This window comes from Peromyscus eremicus, chromosome 14 (assembly GCF_949786415.1).
Source record: "Peromyscus eremicus chromosome 14, PerEre_H2_v1, whole genome shotgun sequence".
Taxonomy (NCBI): Eukaryota; Metazoa; Chordata; class Mammalia; order Rodentia; family Cricetidae; genus Peromyscus; species Peromyscus eremicus.
The window spans coordinates 76,935,526-76,956,618 of NC_081430.1; the positions used below are offsets into that span (position 1 = coordinate 76,935,526).

General features: G+C 47.4%; 1 protein-coding gene across 7 annotated transcripts in view; it reads right to left on the reverse strand.

The window, feature by feature from the left end:
• Tmem229b (transmembrane protein 229B) overlaps window positions 1-1,053 on the reverse strand; it is a 50,727-nt gene extending 49,674 nt beyond the window's left edge. For 5 of the 7 annotated variants that reach the window (XM_059279110.1, XM_059279108.1, XM_059279113.1 and 2 more), the window contains exon 1: window positions 815-1,053. The gene's annotated coding sequence lies outside the window, so the exon portion shown is untranslated. The remainder of the gene's footprint in view (window positions 1-814) is intronic. The other 2 variants (XM_059279111.1, XM_059279109.1) reach the window with 1 other exon arrangement.
• Between the last annotated feature and the right edge of the window lie 20,040 nt (window positions 1,054-21,093).

A 21,093-nucleotide genomic window follows, 5' to 3' on the forward strand; every position in this document is an offset into this window, starting at 1 on the left:
AAACTGTGCCTGAGGCGATCATACATCCACCTCCTGAGAAACCCCAGGGAAGAAAGGAGAAACCGTGAGCGGTGAGCGAAAGAAGGGAAACGGGTCAGTGTCTGACTGGTCATAGAAAGGGAGAAAAGAAGACACCTGGGAAAGACTCCAATACCTCCCTGGCCTTGCCAGAAACAGGGCTAAATGGCTCCCCATCCCAGCTCTCCATTTGCCACCAGGAAACAGAGATGATGAATGCAGATGAAGAACTGGCTGGGCACTGACTTAGGCACCCACCTGAAAAAGAATGCCAAAAGTGCAACCCACCATCACCCAGTTCTTTCATGCACACAGAAGAGAAGGCAATAGGGTCCTTTTGACCAGCAAAGTCAGGAGAGTCTGTGGTTCCCACTCCCAAGACCTGGCTCTCCAGCTTCCATCCAGTCTGGCGCCCCCCTCTGTCCTTTCCAGAGGGCCTCGGGGGTGCACTCCACTGGTTGGGGGGAGGTGTCAACCTTCAGAGGTCTGAGATCCTCAGCCGGATCTTTCACCCTCGCCTCAACCCGGCACCCCTTTGTTTCAGTCAGGGAAAGTTGCCAGTGTGCACCCCTTTCGCCAACACGCCCCCCTGTGCGCCCATCCCCCGCAGGGAATCCAACCTCAGACACACCATCTAATCTGCGGCTCGCTCTCCAGCCCCAGCAGCCGCTTCGAAACCGAAAGCAAAGAAGAAGCGGGATCCGGTAGTGTCCCTACACGGGGTCGCCGGGTCTTCCCCATCACCGCCCCATCACCCGCGCCCCCGCGCTCGGCGCTGCCCGCCCCGCTCAGGCACCTCTCTCCGCGGCGGAAAGGCCTCTCTGCGGACATCGCGGGCACCTACCGGTGCCGGGCCGGGGACGAGGGTAGGGCAAGGCAGGGCAGGGCCGGGCGACCGTCTGCCCGACGCAGGTGCGGCCAGGAGCGCGGTCTCTCGGGCTGGCTCCCGCTCCTCCTCCCGCGCCGGGACTCGGGGCGCTCTCCTGCGCCGCCTGCTCCCAGCCCCCACGCCCGGCGCTCGGGCTCCCCCCGCGCCGGGTGACCCGCCAAGCCTCCCCCACGCCGCCCGCCCGCCCGCCCGCCCTCCCGCGACTATTCCCGCATAGAGTGTCCGCGGCCGCCGGGGCGGCGCGGGGGCCCGGGGAGCTGCAGCGGCTGCTGCCCCACGGAACCCAGCCCCAGGCGGCGACGGCGGCACTCACCCATAGTACGGATGCGGCGCAAACTGCACATGCTCGCGTCTGACAGGCGCTCTGCCCCCGGCCCTGTTTAACTCCTTCGGCGCCCGAGTGTCCGCCGAGCCCGCTGCCCCCGCCGACCCAGCCGCCTCCCGCCACCCGTCCTCAGCCTCCAGTCTGCCCTGCCAGGACTCCCCCACCTCGCAGCCCCGGTGGCTCAGGTGGCTGCGGTGAAGATTCCTTGGCCCTCCCTGCCCAGGCCACTTCTGCATTCCAGGTGTGGGGTGAGGGTCACCTCCCGATTTGTAGGAGTTGTAGGGAGTCGCTTGCACAACATTCCCTCTGCTTATCATGAAGGCTCAGGTTCCCAGAGGTCCACACTTCACCCCGTGTTGCATACCCACTGTGTGCCCATATTATGTTCCATGCAAGTTAATCATTGAAGCAGCCAGACCAGATCGGATTGTTTGGTTTTTAATCGTCATCATCATCATCATTGTTATTATTCTCATTTCTAAGATGCAGAAACTGAAGCGTGTGAAAAACTAGAATTTGCCTCAATCAAGGCCTGAACCTCCAAGGTCCACGATTTGGTTCATAAAGATTAAATGGAATATGTTCTTTCTGAGGTCCTCTTAGGAGGGGCAAAACAACAGATGTCACGGTAAAATCCCTGGCGATTCGGAACACAGAACGTCAGCTCCGTGAAGCCAAAGTCAGATAGGCCTCTCAACTAGTCGTGGGTCCTGCAGGAAACCAGAATGAATTTCCCGTTCCACACCAACCCTGAGTTCTGGCACTTCAGCCAAGGGGAACCAACAATCTTGAAAGTCTATAATGCCACATGGAGGAGGTTTTGTTTTCTTTTTTTTAGCCAGCTCTGATCTTGGACTCCCTGTCCTCCTAACCTCCACCTGCCCGATGCTAGGATTACAGGTTAACATGGAAGTGGAGGGATGTCCTTTTTAAAATACCCAGAGGGAGCAGTCTTCCACAATTCTCCCATAGCCTATGAGTGTCTAGGCCTGATCGGGGGGTTTGACGGTTGCTTCTCTAGGCTGAGACTGTAGCTCAGTAGAAGGGCAAGTGTTTAGCCTCCCGGAGGCCTAAGATTCAACTTCCAGTGGGCAATCATTTGTGCGCAGGCGTGGGCCTCGCACATGCCCCTGCACACACAAATGGACCTAGAAGGGAGAGGGACATTTAGGGAGAGAGAGGCACAACTATATTAGTTAGGGCTCTCTAGAGGAACAGAACTGATAGAAAAAAATATGGGATTTATTGGAGTGGTTCACAAGCTGTGGTCCAGCTAGTCCAGAAATGGTTCTCACCCAACAGACGGGTCCGAGAATCCAACAGTTGTTCAGTCCAGGAAGCTGGATGTCTCACTTGGTCTTTCGTATACATTGGAATCCCACAGAAGTAGGTTCCAGTAGCAGTGAAGAAATGCCTCAGCAGCAGAGTGGATGAAATTGACAGTGAGAATGGGGGGCAAACAGGCAAAAAGCAAAAAGCTTCTTTCTTCCATGTCCTTTATATGGGCCGCCATGAGAAGGTGTGGCCCAGATTTAGGGAGAGTCTTCTCACCTCAAATGATCCAATCAAGAAAAATCCCTCACAGGTGTGCCCAGCTGCTTGCGTTTTTAGTTAACTCTAGATGCTGTTAACTTGACAACCAAGAATATCCATCCCAATGACCAAAGAAATTGTATCACTCACTTCCTTAAAAAAAAAAAAAAATTATCCGGGTAGTGGTGGGCACAGGCCTTTAATCCCAGCACTTGACAGGCAGAAGCAAGCAAGCAAGATCCCTATGGATTCAAGGCCAGCCAGGTCTACAGAGTGAGTTCCAGGACAGCCAGGGCTACACAGAGAAACCCTGCCTTGAAAAACAAACAAACACTTATGCATTTGAGCGCTTGCCTGCATGAATGTGTGCCACATTAGTGCCTAGTGCTCTTGGAGGCCAGAAAAGAGCATTGGGACCCCTGGCACTGAGTTACATATTGTTGTGAGCCACCATGTGGGTGCTGGGAACCTAACCTGGGTCCTCTGCAAGAGCAACAAATGTTCTTAATTGCAGAGCCATCTCTTCAGCTCCATTTACCCCTTTTTTAGTAATGTGCCGGATAACCAAAGAGGTCTCAGAAGTCCAAGCCAACACAAGACTTGCCCCACTCAAGACAAGAAGCCAGGCTGCTTTCTACTTTCTGAACCTAATTGGATGCCATGTCTCTGCTTGATTGCCTGATGAGACCATAGAGCTTCCATCAGTCTACGCCCCTAGCCAGGGTATTCAAAGATGAACAACATCTCTAAACTGGAGTGGGCAGTGCAGACCAGGGGCTATAAGCCTATCGCCATACGTACTCTGTTCTTGACCTGGACGATCTATTCTTCTGTAAGAAGCTGCACTGGGGCTGAGGATGCAGCTCTGTGGTAGAGCATTTGCCTAGTACGTGCAAGGACCTGGATTCCATCTCATACCATGGAGGAAGCATTGGAGTTCAAGTAGGAATGATAGGCATTATCTTGGGCTCCTCAAACCAGTAGAGGAAGTACATAGCCATGCGATGCCACTGATAAGAACTTTTGACCTTCATTATCCTCTGTGTAGCAGAGACACCATCACCTACCTACCTTACAACTATGATGCAATAATTTAATGACATAATGCACGTGGAGTCCTTAGCAATATAGTAGCCTTTCAATAACAGGAATCGTTTTTTGTTGTGAGTAAGGCAGGGAGAAGGATTACAAGCACTCATGCGGGCTAGACCCTGGACCTTGTCAGGAAGACCTAAGACTGTCCCCCTGACAGACATTTGGCCAGAGTGACCTCAGAAAACCTAGCAGCAAGGTTGAGCTGATGGGGGTGGGTGGGCATCCTCTGCCCCTCTTGCCATGGAACAAAGCCTCCTAGATCTCTCTGTGTTTGGCAGCAGCGTGGCTCTCTGCTGGGCTCTGGAGGGCAGCACTGCACAGAGGGAGGTGTAAAGAGCTAACTGGCAGCATTCTGAATTCCCGGCAACTTAGGTATCAGGTCCAGGAGGCACAGGAGGTACCTAGTGCCAGCAATATTTTTAAGGGCCCACAAAATGCATTTTTCTTTTCTTTACAAAAGTGGATGCAAAAAATAAACTTTGAGGTCAAAGAAAACATTTTCATGTAATATTAATATTTCCATCCTTCGTCTGGAACAAGATGCCAGTGGCAAAAACGCACAGGAAGAGTCAGGAACAGAGACACGGGCTGAGCATTGTGCCATCTTGGGTCACCATTCCCATGGGATTTTCCTCCCTTCTTTAAAAGGGATCATTTCCTCTTAACGACCATTTACACAGCTGACCTCTCCTTGGGCAGGGCAGCTATTTCTATCTCTCATTACATAAATGGGGAAATAAAATCTGTGTAACTTTGTCAAGGTTATACTGCCAGTAAGAGGAGAATATAACTCAAACTCGGGGCTTGCAGCGCCCTAACTAAGGTCTTTTCCACCTGCACCGAGATGAGAAATAAAATCAGTCACACCCAGGACAGAGCAGTCTGCTGCAGCAGGGAACCAATAAACAGCATCCACAGCAGTGAGTGGGTCCCCAGGCTTTCCACTCAAAGAATGCTGCTGAGACCTTCGGGCAGTGTCGTGGCAAGGAGCTGGGAGAGCGGCCCCAGCTGAAGGTAAGCACCATAAAATCATGGCTGCATGCCTCAAGTATGCATTAAAGGTAGAAGGGCCCTGAGAGAGACCAAGACCCCACACTCGTACAGCCCAAGAATGCCAGTCCCTTTTCCTTCCTTGTCTTCAAAAGCCAATGGAGCAGTGTGGTGGGCCATATAGGCATATATTTTGCACTCACAGTTCTGTCCTATATGTGTGTGTGTGTGTGTGTGTGTGTGTGTGTGTGTGTGCACATACATACATACACACAAGTAGGAATGATAGGCATTACCTATACACACACACACACACACACACACACACACACACACACACACCTTGGGTCCAGGGATATGACTGTACTGGCCATGCAAGCCTGAGGACCAGAGTTTGGATCCCCAGACACTCACATAAACATTGGATAGGCATGAGAACTTGCCTGTCATTCCAGCCCAAGAAGTCAAAGACAGAGGATCTTTAAAATAAGCTGGCAGGCAAGACCAGCCATATCAGTAGCTCTAAGTTTGATTGAAAGACCTTGCCTCAATGAATGAAGTGGAAGAGAATGGTTCCTGAAATCAACCTGGGACCTCTGCATGCATAGGCACACAGGTTTACCCACAAAAATGCATGCATACATGCACACCACACGCACACACACACATAAAAATTAGGATTTTTGCAGCCCTGCAGGCCTGGATTTGAATTCAGACTCCACATCCTAGTTGGATATCTTAAGGCAGCTCGTCTCTCTCAGCCTATTTCCTCATCTGCAAAGTGAACAGGGCGACGATACCCACTCTAGGATGTCGTGTGAGTAAGAGGATATGTAAAAAGGTGCCTTGTGTGGTGCCAGAAACAAAGAACCTAACAGCACCAATAACACCGTCATGGAAAGTCCCTGACACAGTCAAAAGTTACCTCCACACCTCCTTTCTACCCCCATGATGCAAGAATAAAAATGCCTTAGGTGTCTGTGCTGGGTAGTCTTAATGTCAACTTGACACAAGCTAAAGTTATCTGAAAGGAAGGAACCTCAGTTGAGAAAATGCCTCTATAAGATCCAGCTGTAAGGCATTTTCTTAATTAGTAATTGGTGAGGGAGGGCTCAGCCCATTGTGGGTGGTGCTATCCCTGGGCTGGTATTCCTGGGTTCTATAAAAAAGTCTGAGCAAGTCAGAGGAAGCAAGTCAGTAAGCAGTACTCCTCCACGGCCTCTGCATCAGCTCCTGCCTCCAGATTCCTGCTCTGTTTATGTTCCTGTCCTGACTTCCTTTGCTGATGCACATCACTACGGAAGTGTAATCCAAATAAACCCTTTCCTCCCCAACTTGCTTTTTGGTCATGGTGTTTCATTGCAGCAATAGCAATCCTAACTGAGACAGTATCTATGTAGCCTTTAAAATGTATTGTGCAAACTAAGTTCTTGGGCATATTTTCTGAAGGACATGAGATTTCTGTTCTTCTTATAAAGCAAACCATCCACAAAGGGCTTACTCTCATCTCCAGCATAAGGAATGTTCTTGGTGACTTTTGAGGGGATTCAGAAAGATTTCTTTATGCTTGTTAGAGAGGACTAGTTCCCTGGGGTTGCCCTTTGACCATAAGTCAGGAAAGATATGGCTCAAGAGAATAATTTCTGCGGAGACTGGCCTGTAGCCAGATAAGAAAGAGTCTGGGCACAGAAACTGGAGACCAGGAAAGGACCACATGCAGTCTGTTGAAGATGCTGTGATAAGAAAGAAGTGAGACAGAGCAGAAAGAACGTCGTATTCAGATGGGCTTTATGGGAAAACAAGTTAGGGGTGTGTGTGTGTGTGTGTGTGTGTGTGTGTGTGAGAGAGAGAGAGAGAGAGAGAGAGAGAGAGAGAGAGAGAGAGAGAGAGGGACGGAGGGAGGGAGGGAGAGGAGTATATTGCTCTTGGTGAGAGTCAAGGTAACATGCTGGCATTTAAAAATGGGAGTCTGTGCAACACCCTGGGCCCCCCAAAAAGGAACTCTTTCTAAGATAGAGTCTCACTCTATTGCCTAGTCTGACTTTGAACTCATGGCATACCTCTTGCCTCAACTTCCCACATGCTGAGATTATAGGCATGAGCCACCACTTCCAACTAACAAACTTTTCTTCAAAAAGGAAAGAAAGGATACCCAAAGAGGCTAAGGACTATGACTCTGTATCATTTAAGATTCTTTGACTAGGGTTTCACATAGGTCAGGTTGGCCTGGAGCTTGCTGTGTAGCTGGAGACAACCTTGAAATTCTGATCTTCTACCTCCAACTCTAGAGTATTAGGATGACAGACGTATGCCACCATGTGCAGTTTGTAGATACCATAAATCTAAAAATAATAAATATTAGGATGATACATAGGTGATCAGGAGGTTCACAGATAGAAGGGATTGTTGATTTAAAAAAAACAAAACAACAAGCTTGCCACAATGACTCGGTGGGCAAAGGCCTGCCATGAAAGCCTGAGGACCTGAGCTTAATCCCTGGAACCCACATAAAGGTAAAAGGAGAAAACTAAGTCCTCAGAATTGACCTTTGACCTCTACATGTATGTCTTAGCACACATGTCAATGTGTACACATCATTTTTTTTTTAATTTTTGTTTGTTTGAAGCAGGGTCTCATTTTGTAGCCCTGCCTGGTTTAGAATTCATCATGTAGACCAGGCTGGCCTAAGTAAGACTCACAGAGATCCTCCTGCCTCTGCTTTCCAAGTGCTGGGATTAATGGCATGTGCTACCATCTCTGGGTTTATGGTTTTGTTTTTTTTATTTTTAAAGCTTGCAAGAATTCTGATGAAGAGCCAGAAAGAATGTTCAGTTGGTAAAATGATTGCCTGGCAAACATGAAAAGCTGCGTTTGAGCCCTCATCATACACACACACACACACACACACACACACACACACACACACAAAGGAAAGAAAAGAAAAAAGAAAAGAAAAGAAAAGAAAAGAAAAGAAAAGAAAAGAAAAGAAAAGAAAAGAAAAGAAAAGAGAAAACAAGCACTAGGCATGATGTCATGGGTTTATCATTGCTATGCTGGGACATGTAGCCAGGTGGATCGACGGGAATCACTGGACAGGCAGTCTAGTCCACTTGATGAACTCCTGGTCAATGAGTGATATCGCCTCAAAAAAAAAAAAAGGGGGGGGGCTGGAGAGATGGCTCAGTGGTTAAGAGCACTAACTGCTCTTCCAAAGGTCCTGAGTTCAATTCCCAGCAACCACATGGTGGCTCACAACCATCTATAATGAGATCTGGTGCCCCCATCTGGCCTGCAGGTGTACATGCAGGCAGAACACTGTATACATAATAAATAAATCTTTAAAAAAAGAGAAAAAAAAAAAAAGCAAAGTCACTTGTGTGCGTGCAGTTCAGACTAGGTCAGTTTGGGGAGTGAAGCCCATGAGAAGTAACTGAGATCTGTCTCCTCAAGGCTTCTGCTGCCAGAAACACTAGATTCCAACCTTTTATTGTTTCTGTTCACAGTTTTCCTGTGTTAGGTCAGACACACTTTTCCTCTTGGCTGTGGAAAGTCCCAGCAGGGTCCTCCGGGGTATCAGCCATTGTAGGTGAGAGGTGAGCGGTGAAACGGAAGTCGGAAGTCTGTTACCAACATGAAGGGAAAGGCAGCTAGCTGCTGAGCAGATTCCAGACGGCGAACGTCCTTGAGAGGGCAAGCAAGCAGCTTTATGTCTGAGTTACTCCTGACCTGGTGCCCTCTAAATTAATGCTGTCTTCATGTTGTTTTCTGACACAGGGTTTCTCTGTGTAGCTCTGGCTGTCCTGGAACTCACGCTGTAGCCCAGGCTGGCCTCGAACTCAGAGACCCACCAGCCTCTCTCTCCCGAGTGCTGAGATTAAAGGCGAGCGCCACTGCCGCCCGGCAGTTTGTGCCGTTTCTTTTATCTCTTTCTTTTTTCCCTACCTTCCTTCATTTCTACTTTATCTCTGTTTTATTAATTTAATTAATTCTGTAGTTTACTGTATCTTAGTAGCAAAATTACAGGGACGGTACAGAAGACTGACAATAAAAAGAAAACAAAAAACAAAAAACAAAACATGGGCTGGAGAGACGGCTCAGTGGGCAAAGGCATTTGCCACCAGACTTGATGGCTCCAGCTTGACCCCTGAGACCCACATAGTAGGAAGAAACAGACTCCCGCCAGTTGTCCTTCAACCTCCATACACACTCAGTGGCAGGAGCACCCATACACACACACACACACACACACACACACACACACACACACACACAGCACATGCACATACAATTTAGAAAATCAGTGCTTGCCTGTAGGACAACTCAGAAAAGTATAGTGGACAGATGGAATCTGCTATAAATACCATTTCGTTGCCATCAATAAGAAATTTTATTTTGTTTTTGTTTACTTTTTACAAATCCAAGTACTGGCATTGTCTAGAAAATTTTATCAGGTTTATTTACAATTTTATCAGGTTTATTAAAATTCTGGAACCTTGTTCACAGAAACATTGATTTGCATTAACATTTTTACATCCTGCATTTATATTAAACATTTACACAAAAATGAATGAGGGGGGAAAAACTACCAATAGATGATTTCTGTCCCCTCTTTTTCCCTTTACAATCATATACTTAGGTACCTTTTGATTGAAAGTTTAAGAAGAAAACCTAATGTTCATAACTACCAATAACAGGAGGAAAAGGGAAAACTTGTTTTCAAAATGAGATTTTTTTTCCCCCCTCACAATGGACCTAGCCTTCGGGAGGGATGTCTTCTGGTACAGTGGCTACATATTTGGCTTGGATAGCACACAGGTTGGTGTCTTCAAAAAGCCTCGCCAGAGAGGTCTCTTTTGCCTTCTGCAAAGCACTGAGGGCTGTGTTCTGGATGCCCAGATCTGGTTTGACGATTAGAGGACTTTCTCACACTAGGCCCTGCAGGAAGAGTCTGTGACTCCATTCTAATTTCTCCCAGCTCCACCGTACCAGGCCTGTCATGATGACGTTTCTTCACCCCTCCAGTAGAGGGCACACTCTTACATATGGTTTTTGTAGCCAGTTGCTTCCTGGATGCTTTGTATGAGGCAATGTATGAGGGACCCCCTAACTTATCCACTTCTCCTTTGGCTGCAGCTTGGAGAGAGCTAAAGGTAGCTCTGGCACAGTGGTTAGGAACGCAATTCAATTTTTATCATTGTTGTTTGGTTTTACATGAGAGTCTTGCATTGCCTAGTCTGACTTCTCCAGAACTCAAGTAATCCTCCTGCCTTAGTGCCTTGAGTACCTAGGATTACGGGTGTGCACAACCGCTCTGAGCTCTCCCACAACCCTCTGTACTGGGGATTGAACTTAGGGCCTCCCACATGCTACACAAGCATGGTGCCATGGAACTGTACTCCCAGCCTTAAAGTTTACGCTTTGGAAGTGTTTTCTGGTTTACAGCAAAACAGAGCAGACGTTACAGAGGTTTTTCTATGTCTCCCAAGACAACCCAAGCCTAACACCACCCACAACCACATCTTTCCACCAGGATGGCACATCTACCACAATCTACCTGTGGTGGTTTGAATAAGAACAGCCCCCATAGGTTCATATATTTAAGTTTCGTTTCTCAGTCGGTGGACTGTTTTAGGAAGGATGAGGAGGCGTGGCTTGTTGAAGGAGGTGTGTCACTGGGGGGTGAAGTTTAAAAGCGTCTCTCTGCTTCCTGCCTACAGATCAGGATGAAGCTCTCAGCTACTGCTTCAGAGCAGTGACTGCCTGACGCCATGTTTCCCTCCATGATGATCACGGACTCACCTTAAGCTGTAAGCAAGCCCCCAACTAAATGTTTTCTTTTATAGACTGCCTTGGTCGTGGTGTCTCTTCACAGCAATAGAACACTAAGACACTACCTCAGCTCATTTTTATTACTAAAGTCCATAGTTCACATGAGGGGCCACTTACACATTTCAGGGGTTCGGATAAGGATGTGTGTGCCTAGCAGCATAGCCTATGATACGGTATATTTTCACTGCCACAGAAATACTCTGTGCTTGCCTTTGCCGCTAGGCCCCTGGTGACCACGAATCTTTTCACTGCCTCCAAAGTCTTGCCTTCTCTATAATTTCATATATTTGGAACCATACTTTATATAGTCTTTTCAAATAGGCTTCTTCCATTTAGTAATATGTATTTATATCTTCTCCATATTGTCCTATGGTTTGGTAGTACATTTTTTGGCATAGGAATTTAAATATTCCATACCCTAGCTTCATTGTGGCAAATCTTACTTCATTTATACACCCACAAACTCCCCCTATATAGTTTTTGAAGTAAATATTAGGTATTACACATCATTCCTGATACTGTATTTTTAAATACTAGATAATATCCTATTGCCAGTGTATACACAGTTTGCTTATCCCCTCTCCTACTAAAAGGGCATCCTTGTGGTTTCCACCTTTTGGTTATTAGGAACAAGGTTATTAGGGCTGGGGCTGTAGGCATGTGCTTCAAATGAGCAAGCCTAATCCGCAACACCGTGAGAACAATCTGAGTGTGGTGGCACAGGTCCCAGTACTCCAGAGGGAAAACGGGGGTGGGGGGTCAGTGAGATGGCTCAGCAGGTAGACGTGCCTGTTATATGTGGGATCCACATGGTGCAGGAAAAGAATTCATTCACACAAGTTGTCCTCTGACCTCCACATATGTGCCCCCCAACAAATAATAAATAAATGTAATACAAAAAAAGACAAACATAGGGTCAGGCATGGTGGCACCTGTCTTTGATCCTAGCACTTGGAAGACAGAAACAAGAGGTTCTCTGTGAGTTAGTCTGGCTAGCCTGGTCTACATAGCAAGTTCAGACCAACCAGAGTGACAGAGTGAGACACTCAAAATGAATAAATACATAAGAACAAAGGTGATAGAAATGATGTGTGGGTTTGGGTATGGGCATACTTTTTTCAGCTGCTGTGGGCGAAGACCAAGACTCTGAAGGGCTGGATCACACATTGAGAGTATGTGTGGTCTGAGAAGTCTCCAAACCGCCCTCTAAACTGGCCATACCGTTCTATATTCCTACCAAAAATGAATGAGATTTTTCCTTCACACTCCCAGTAGCATTAGGAGTTTTGAGTGCTCTTGATTCGGGCCTTTCTATCAGGTGTGCAGTGGCATCTCATGCCTGTCTTCATGTGGCTCTCAGTTACGAGAGGAGAAGGGAGAACTAGTTAAGTCTCAAGCAGGCAGCAGGAGGCTCTGACGTCGTTGATGACCAATATTGTTCATCTTGTGGAAGTCGGCGTAGAGCTGGGTGGCACCCAGCTATCAGCCAGAGCTCATCATTTTTATTAGGGAAGTTCATAAATTACATTACAAAGACAGATATGTGAGTTTCGCCCTCCTTATGCTCAGGTATGAGTGGATTTCTACAGGAGAAGCCAATGCAAAATGTCAGTCAGGGAGTCATCGAATGTTTATAAAGTATCAGAGGATTGAAAAGAGAAATCCATGGTCAGATAAAAAGTGTTAGACTCTGGGAACATGATTAAAGTGACTGTAGGGACAGGAATGTACATTTTCACAGAGCTCAAAAATAATGCATCTTTCAAAATAATGCATTATACCAAAATAATATACTTTGGGGGTATATTCCTCCCTCAACCCTTGGACAACATCTCACTACGTAGCCCAGGCTGGCCTCAAACTCACAACCTCCCTACCTCAGCCTCCAGAGTACTGGGGTTGATTACAGGTATATACTCACCCCTGGTTACTTCAGATGTTTAGAAGTCATGTCCTCTTCCTTCCTTCCTTCCTTCCTTCCTTCCTTCCTTCCTTCCTTCCTTCCTTTCTTCCTCTCTCCCTCCCTCTCTCCTTTCCTTCCTTCCTTTCTATTAATAGAAAGAAAATGCAGTGGATAAGAACTGTGCACCCTGAGCCTGAAAATAAAAAACCTATGGTTCTCTGCTAACGTGAATTATCCATAAAGCATTAAAACATTAATCAGGGCTCTGAGGAGGGAGCAGACAGGCACAATTATGGTGAGCAAATGTATGGTGTGATATGGGGGTGGCGGTGGCGGGGTTGGGGGTGGGGAGAATGGTTCATGTCCTGAGGACAGAGGCACATCTGAAGAGGTAAAATTGGTGAGGATTGGGTTGACATGTGTGACTTGACTGCCACCCAGGGCCATGATGCTGTCTGAGCCTGGGCTGCTGCCAAGGCCCACGTCTGGGTTCATGGCCCTGATGTAGCCGTGGTCTGTACTGATGTTCTTGGCTCCTGATACCACCAAAGGCCAAGAGGATAGGGCTGTACAGAGTTGGCCCCGGCCCCTCCATGGCTGCAACATTTTGGAGAGCTGGTCCTGTCCCTCACCAGCTGAAGCACTCAGGACAGAGGGTCCTACACCTGGCCCTGAGGCTGTGCGAATGGGAGAGCAGGTTGTGCCTGCCACGTGATGAGGGAAAGATGCCTCCGTCGTCCTCTCCACCTGCAGCAAGTGGGGGGGGACCTGACCCAACCCCTCACCAGCTTCAGCTCTCAGGAGAATGGGCCCTCGCCTTGCCGGAGTACCACAGTAGAGTTGACCCTGTAGACAGGGGCGTGGTGAGCCAGCCCTAAGGGTGTGAGAGGGGCATGGCTGGTATCACCTCCCTCATCTGCAGTGTTGTGGTGGGAGCGAGGGAAAGATGCCCTCCCACCTCGCCCCTGCTGCCTCCAGCTAGTGATGGAGCAGATCCTCCCCTTCACCAGCTGCAACACTCAGGAATTTGAGCCCTGCACATCATCTGGGCAGCATATCCGTACTGACCCTGTTGATGAGGGCGGGGGTGAGATGGTCTGAGAATGTGAGCATGAGAGATCTGGCCCTGCCCCTCATCTGCCATATGGTGGCATGGGTGGGGGAGAGATGCTCTCCTCTCCTCCCACCCCTCTATGCCTGAGGCAAGTGAGAAAGCTGCCCCTGAGGTCACAAGAGCAGGAGAGCTGCCCCTGCCCCTCATCAGCTGCAGCACTTGGGAGAACAGGCCCTACACCTTGCCTGGGCAGCACGGTAGAGCTGACCCTGTTGGCAGAGGTGAGAAGGAGCTGGCCCTCAGGGTGTGAGAGTGGGATAGCTGACCAAACCCCCCCTTATCTGCAATGTGGTGGTGAGGGTGAGGGAAAAATGCCTTTCCCCCCTTGCCCCTACCACCTGTGGTGGGTGAGGGAACTGACCCTTCCCCTTACCAGCTGCAGCACTCAGGAGAGTGGCCCCTGAACCTCGCCTGGGCAACACAGTAGAGCTGGCCCTGATAGTGTAGGTGTGGGAGAGCCTACCTTGAAGGTGGGAAAGCAGGAGAGCTGCCTCCCACCCCCGCCCCTGCCCCTTGCTCATCTCTGCAAAGGGTGAACTAGCCAGGGCAATGCTGCAGAGCTCACTCTGGTGGTGAGGACAGGGGAGAGCTGACAGGCTGACCAATCCTGCAACTACCCAGGCCCAGAACCAGGGTTATGAGTTGGTCCACCTCAGCATCCACCCCATCTGTGATCTGCTGGAGCATGTGAAGGGACTGGTCCTGCAGACCCAAAGCTGCAGGATCTCCATGACACAGGGCAACAACAGGATATCCAAAAGGAGTCCCAGTGAGGGCCCAGCAGAAACCAGAGGGCTCAAAACAGACCAATAACTCTTTGCAATGAACACTTGCAAGTAAAGATATGTGGATAAAAGGGTTAACTGGATGACACACTGTGTCACACTACAGCTTCCCTGATAAAATTTCGTTTTCCTTTTTATTCCCTCTTGAATTTTATCTTATTTTATTTTGAGGGGAGGTTGCAAGGCCAGACGGCAGATGTGAAGGGATGGGGGAAAGAATGGGATTGAGATGCATGATGTAATAACACAAAGAATAAATAAAATGAAAGTTAAAAAAAACAACAACAAAACATTAGTGCAGGCTCAAAAGGCTAGCAGTAAAATTAAGGGAGTACAAGGTCAAAGCTAAAGAAATGAAGGGCTAGAGGTGTAGCTCAGTGTGTGGGGTGCTGGCCTGGCATGCACCAAGTCCTGGGTTTGATCCCCAGCACCACATAAACTGGGAGTGGTGGGACATGCCTGTAACCTCAGACTGTGAAATCCCGGCACTCTGGGAGGTGGAGGTGTTGTTGGTTTTTATTTCATTTTGTTTTTACTCTTTTATTCTTTTGGGAAGCCCACCACTCAGCTCTCAAATAAATCACACATGGAGGCTTATTCTTAATTATAAATGCCCGACCTTAGCTTGGCTTGTTTCTTGCCAGTTTTTCTTAAATTATCCCATTTATCTTTTGCCTCTGGGCTTTTTCCTTTTTCTGTTTCTGTATATCTGTCTTTCTTTCTTACACTGTGGCTGGCTGGGTGGCTAGGTGGCTGGGTGGCTGGGTGGCTGGCCCCTGATGTACTCCTCCTTGATCCCTCTTGCTCTTCTTTCTTTACTCCCAGATTTCTCCCTCTATATATTCTCTCTGTCTGCCAGCCCTGCTCATCCTTTCTCCTGCCTCGCTATTGGCCAGTTCTTTCTTAGACTGTCAGGTGTTTTAGACAGGCACAGTAACACAGCTTCACAGAGTTAAACAAATGCAACATAAACAAAAGTAACACACCTTAAAATAGTATTCTACAACAGGGGAGCAAGAGGAAAAATTCAAATTGTCCTTGGCTATATAGCAAGTTTGAGGCCAGCCTTGAGTAAAACCTGGCCTCAAATCAATAAATAAAATACGATATAAAAGGGGAAAATGTAAAACGAGAATAGAAACACACATCGAAACCACATCACTTCAGGCATCTAAGTGTGGGTTTAACTGGGAAAAGAGTTGACAAGAACACGTAGGAATCATGGGGAGAGCTCCATTACACACCACACACACACACACACACACACACACACACACACACACACACACACGTACTTCCACCCCTATTCTGCTGCGGTCCTTTCTGATCCAGCCAATCCAGACGCTGGCCACGTTGAGCAGAATCTCCGCCCTGGAGATTAAAAACCAAACTCTAAGCTGATCACTTCCCTCCCCTCTGTGCCTCCCTTTGCCAGGATACAGGGAGCTCAGTCAGTCTGAGGAGGGACAAAGGAGTATTGTTAAGGAGAGCATGGCTGTGAGAAGGCTTCTCAACTAAAAGCTTTTATGCTGCTGTCTCAGCCACTCTACACCCCGCCCCCCCCCCCCGGGGACATTGTGTGCTTGTCCCAACTTTACCATATCAGTTCAAAGAGAAATTTCAGCCAGACATAGCGATTACAGAAAGGTATCTTGGGACTTGGCAACATTAATAGGCTAAGAATTTCTATCACAACATCTCATCCAAGCCCAGATCACCACCAGCTCTACTAGGTCCTGGGATGAAGTAGAATGGGAAAATATTTTTTTGCAGATCTGAGTCCTGAGATGCCTTCCCCAAGAGCTGGGTGAGAGCAGACTGGCCTGGGGCACCAAGATGTGTGGATTGCATCACAGCAAGCAGGGTAAAGCCTGGCCCCATGCTTGTCACCCTCCTTGTCTTGGCCCACGGAGAACTCAGTCACCTTAGGAAAAGCCGCCTAATTCTGGGAAGCTGATGATCCCACAGAGTCTATCTTGCCTGAGAAACCAGTTCACCTGAGGCATCCCATTAGCTTCAGATGCTAATTGATTAATAAATATGCATTCACTGTCCTCTCTTGCTTAAGACTGTGCTGTTTGGGGGACTAGGTTCTAGAAACTTCTATTCACGTCCATTGATGTACTATACATTTTGCTAAAGATTGAGATCCCACAGGTAACAAAGATTTTACACCTATGCATTCTGCACAAGATGGTTTGTAACTTACCCCAGCTCCAAGAGAATGCTTCCAATTGTCTCCTTCTGTGCAGTGAAGAGTCTGTGGTTATTCGTGTTCTATCGCAGGGCTGATTCCACAGCCAGGCCTTATTCTTTTAATACACTTTGTTTGCAGAGTAAACTCTCTAGTTTGAGCTCTGAAGTGACCAGCGTTTACACATCAAGGCACCTCCTTTTTCTCAAAACACTACTGTTCCTCTTTCTGGCTCACATCTTAGGTCAAGGTCAGATATACTCTTTACAAAGTACAGGTTTGGGGAAAGCACAGTAAAGTCTTTGGTAGGATATTTCCCCCTTCTTTATAGGCCTGAGCAGTGATGTCAAATATACAGATCTGTGACTTCCCCCTGGGAGACTAGGGGGAGGGCTGGGATTAGGGAGGGGAAAACTCGGGGTTTCCAGTGACTCAGAGATAGAGCGCAATGGGGTGTGTCTTTTGTAATGGATGTGTGTTTAGAGGCTAGCCTAAAAAGGAAACTGTTACCCGGTGGGGTACCCTCCTGTAACCCCAGCTTTTCGGGGAGTAGGGGCAAAAGATCACCTTTGGTTTGAGGTCGTCCTTGTATGCAGAGTGAGGTCCTATCTCAAAAAAACAAAATTGGTGTAGTGGTGCTTGCTTGTAATCCTAGCACTTGGGAGGTGGAGGCAGGGGGATGAGGAGTTCTAGGCCAGAACTGGGGAGACAGCTCAGTGAAGAAGAAGAAGAAAAAAAAAAAAGCACCAAAAACAAAACAAAACACAAAAACACCACCCTGTTGCATATAAGCCTAACCACCTGAGTTTGGGTCCCGGTAATTGCCAGAGGCCCCACCAGAAACAGGAAGTAGAGACAGGAGAGCCTCCAGGAGCATGACAGCTGGCTGCTCCAATGTAGCCAAGAGCTCCTCTCTCAAACCCAAAGCCTGCCCTCTGACCTACACACATGCTCCACAGCATGCGTGCACCCGCACTCACACATACAAAAGGGCACACTCATGCGTACGACACGTACACAAAATCATTTAAAGCAAAACAAGTTTTTTTAAAGGAATGCAAAATCAGCCCTGGAGACATACCCAGCTAGAGTCGGCCTGAGTTACACGAGACTGCCTCGAAATAACCAAACAGAACCAATGGCTTGTTCAACGGCTCGCGAGGACCGCCTGGTGTTCTCCAGGATGTATGAGAGACTGTTAATATTTCATTACATCCTTTATTTTTCACCGTTTCAATCTAAATTCATGTTCTAGAAACACACTAGACCTTGTGGGCTCCAATCCCTAACTGCTGGATTGAGCTTGATGACCCCCCTGGCACTAAGATCAAAGGAAGGACCACGAGGGAATCAGGGGGTGGAGGTGGTGAGGAGTAAGGACAAATATGGGTGGTCATAAAGGGTGACAAGAGGCAGACAAGGGAGACAGATTCAAGACTTCCTCCTTAGAAACCACTGGCTGCGTTATTCCCCAGAACCTCTGTAAGCTGGGCCTCCGGGCCACACCCAACCAGCACTGGCTTCCTTCTTTTCTCAAGTGCAGAAAGGGGCTGAAAAGAGCATTTCCCTGGTGAGCCGTGAGATGGGCTCGGATTAGAAAGAAAAGGCCAGCTTAACTCTGTCCCCAGACTTGTGTCTGCTGCTTCTTTAGTCCTTGGGCAGCGGCCAGACCACAAGAACACAGTGTATAATAGGAACCTGGTAATGCTCTTGTGGTCATAGTTTAATTGCTTTGAAGAGATAATAGGGGATCCACACAATATTAGAGGCATGTGAGTCCCCTCTGACCTAAAATTGATTCCTAACTCCCCCAGGTCCCTGTTGCCATATTCCTCTCCAGTATCTCATCCAGCTGGAGACAGGACGTAAAGGGCTGGCGCTAAACCTGAAGGATGGGGCCGCATTTGCTCTTGGACAGGGAGGCTGTGGCTTTATTGAGTTGGTTGTCAACTTCCCTGAATCTCAGCTTTCTCCCTTACTCACGAGATCAATACTTCTTAAACATTTTAGTAGCTTTTATTAGAAAAATGATTCATGCTTCTTGTAAAATGTTTATATAATGTAGAAAAGAACAAAACATAAACTTAAAAAAATATATATATATTGAATTTTTTGTTGTTGTTTTCCAGATGGGGTTTCTCTGTGTAGCTTTGGCCCTCCTGGAACTCCCAATGTAGACCAGGCTGGCCTCAAACTCAAGAGATTCACCTGCCTCTGCCTCCTGAGTGCCACCACCGGGGGGGGGGGGGGGGGGGGGGGGGGGGGGGGGGGCTTATATTGAACTTTCTTTATCCAAAGAAAAACCATCGTAACATTTTTTTTTGTGTGTGTGTGTGTGTGTGAGTCTTCCATATATGCTTATAAATCATATTCTATATACTTTTATTTATTTTCAAATATTTTATTTAATTCTTTGGGAATTTCATACAATGCACTTTGATCATATTCATTCCCCTTCCCAACTCCATTTATTTACTTTATTTTTTGTGTATGAATGTTTTGCCTGCATGTATATCTATGCACCTCATGCATGCCTGGTGCCCTGGGAGGTCAGAAAAGGGTGCTGGGTTCCCCGGAATTGGAGTTGCAATGCTTGTAGCCACCCTATGGGTGCTGGGAATTTAACCCAGGTCCACCACAAGAGCAATAAACACTCCAAACTGCTCAGCCATTCTTCTAGGCCTTCTCTCTCTCTCTTTTTTTTTATTCTACATACTTTTAAAGAAGTTGTTTCACATGGCATTAAGTAATGAATCTTCCCATATCAATAAATATAATCTTTTACCTTAAATTTTAATACTATATGGTCTTTGTTTTCTAGTTGAATCACCATAATAATATTTATTTACTAGGCTACAATTGAAGGTTTGCATCCTTCCCCTTCCCTTCATTTTGCTCTTATTGCTGTTATAAATACTAAGGAGATCCCTCCATCTTCTCTTAACATGATATGGTGGTTTGAATGAGAAAGGCTCCCATGGGCTCACGTGCTTGAATACTTGGTCCCCAGTAGGTGGAACTGATTGGGAAGGATTAGGAGGTGTGGCCCTGTTGGGGAAGGCGTGTCACACTGGTGGCAGGTTTCGAGTTTTCAAAAGACTCCTGCCAGTCTCGGTGTGTTCTCTGCCTCCTGCCTGCAGTTTCAAGCTGTGAGCTCTCAGCTGTCCCTGCTACCACGCTTTTGCTCTGCCGCCACGGACTCGAACCCTCTGAAACTGTAAACCCAATTAAATGCTTTCTTCTATAAGGTGTCTTGGTTCATAATGTGATATCACAGCAACAGAAAGTATCTAAACACATGATGTATGGGAAATAGTCAATGGATCTGGCTCAAGAAAGGGCACAATGATCACAAAATAACATGTCAGTAAAAGCAGAGGTTTAAGATAAAGACCCTAGAAAAAATTGTCATCCTCCTTTTACAGAAGCTCCGGTCTTAGATACACTCCTGCACATGTCCATTACCATTTGATGGGCATGCGTAGCAAATACATTCAGGTAAACTTATTTTCAGTATTGTAATGGGTTTATTTCAACACTGAAAATTTTGCTTCTCTGCTGTGGGATGGTCTGTATGTCAAGTGTGTTGCTGATTGGTCAATAAATAAATCACTGATTGGCCACTGGCTAGGCAGGAAGTATAGGCGGGACAAGGGGGAGAATAAAGTTGGGAAGTGGAAGGCTGAGAGAGAGACACTGCCAGCCGCCACGATGACAAACAGCTTGTGAAGATGCCGGTAAGCCACGAGCCACATGGCAAGGTATAGATTTATAGAAATGGATTAATTTAAGCTGTAAGAACAGTTAGCAAGAAGCCTGCCATGGCCATACAGTTTGTAACCAATATAAGTCTCTGTGCTTACTTGGTTGGGTCTGAGCGGCTGTGGGACTGGCCGGTGAGAGAGATTTGTCCTGACTGTGGGCCAGGCAGGAAAACTCTAGCTACACTTCTTCAATGAATCACAGTTTTCACACGAGTGTCCTTTGTTCTGGAGACCCTGGGTCCACAAAAGTATGCACTCTTATGTCCAGGAAACCTGTTTTCAGGATCAGAACACCCTGGAAGGGACCTGAGCATTCCCCAGTGGAACATGGTGCGTTGAGGAGGACTTGAAAGAAGCGGCTGACTTGGGTCACCCCAAGAACAGTGCCGTCCTAGGAAGCTGCCTGTTCTGCCCCACCTACAACCTCCTTCTGTAAGTGTGGGGGTCTGTCTGCCATCTACCTGATGGCCATGCTGCCTCAAAAGGGGAGCAGTGGTATGTCTCTTCTGGACTTGAACTAAGAAACTCAGAGCCTAGGCATCTAGACACTCCATGTTCAATTTTTAAAAAATTTTAAAGGTCTATTTTCAATTTTGTGTTATGTGTATTTCTTAGGGTTTTCATTGCTGTGAAGAGACACCATGACTACAGCAA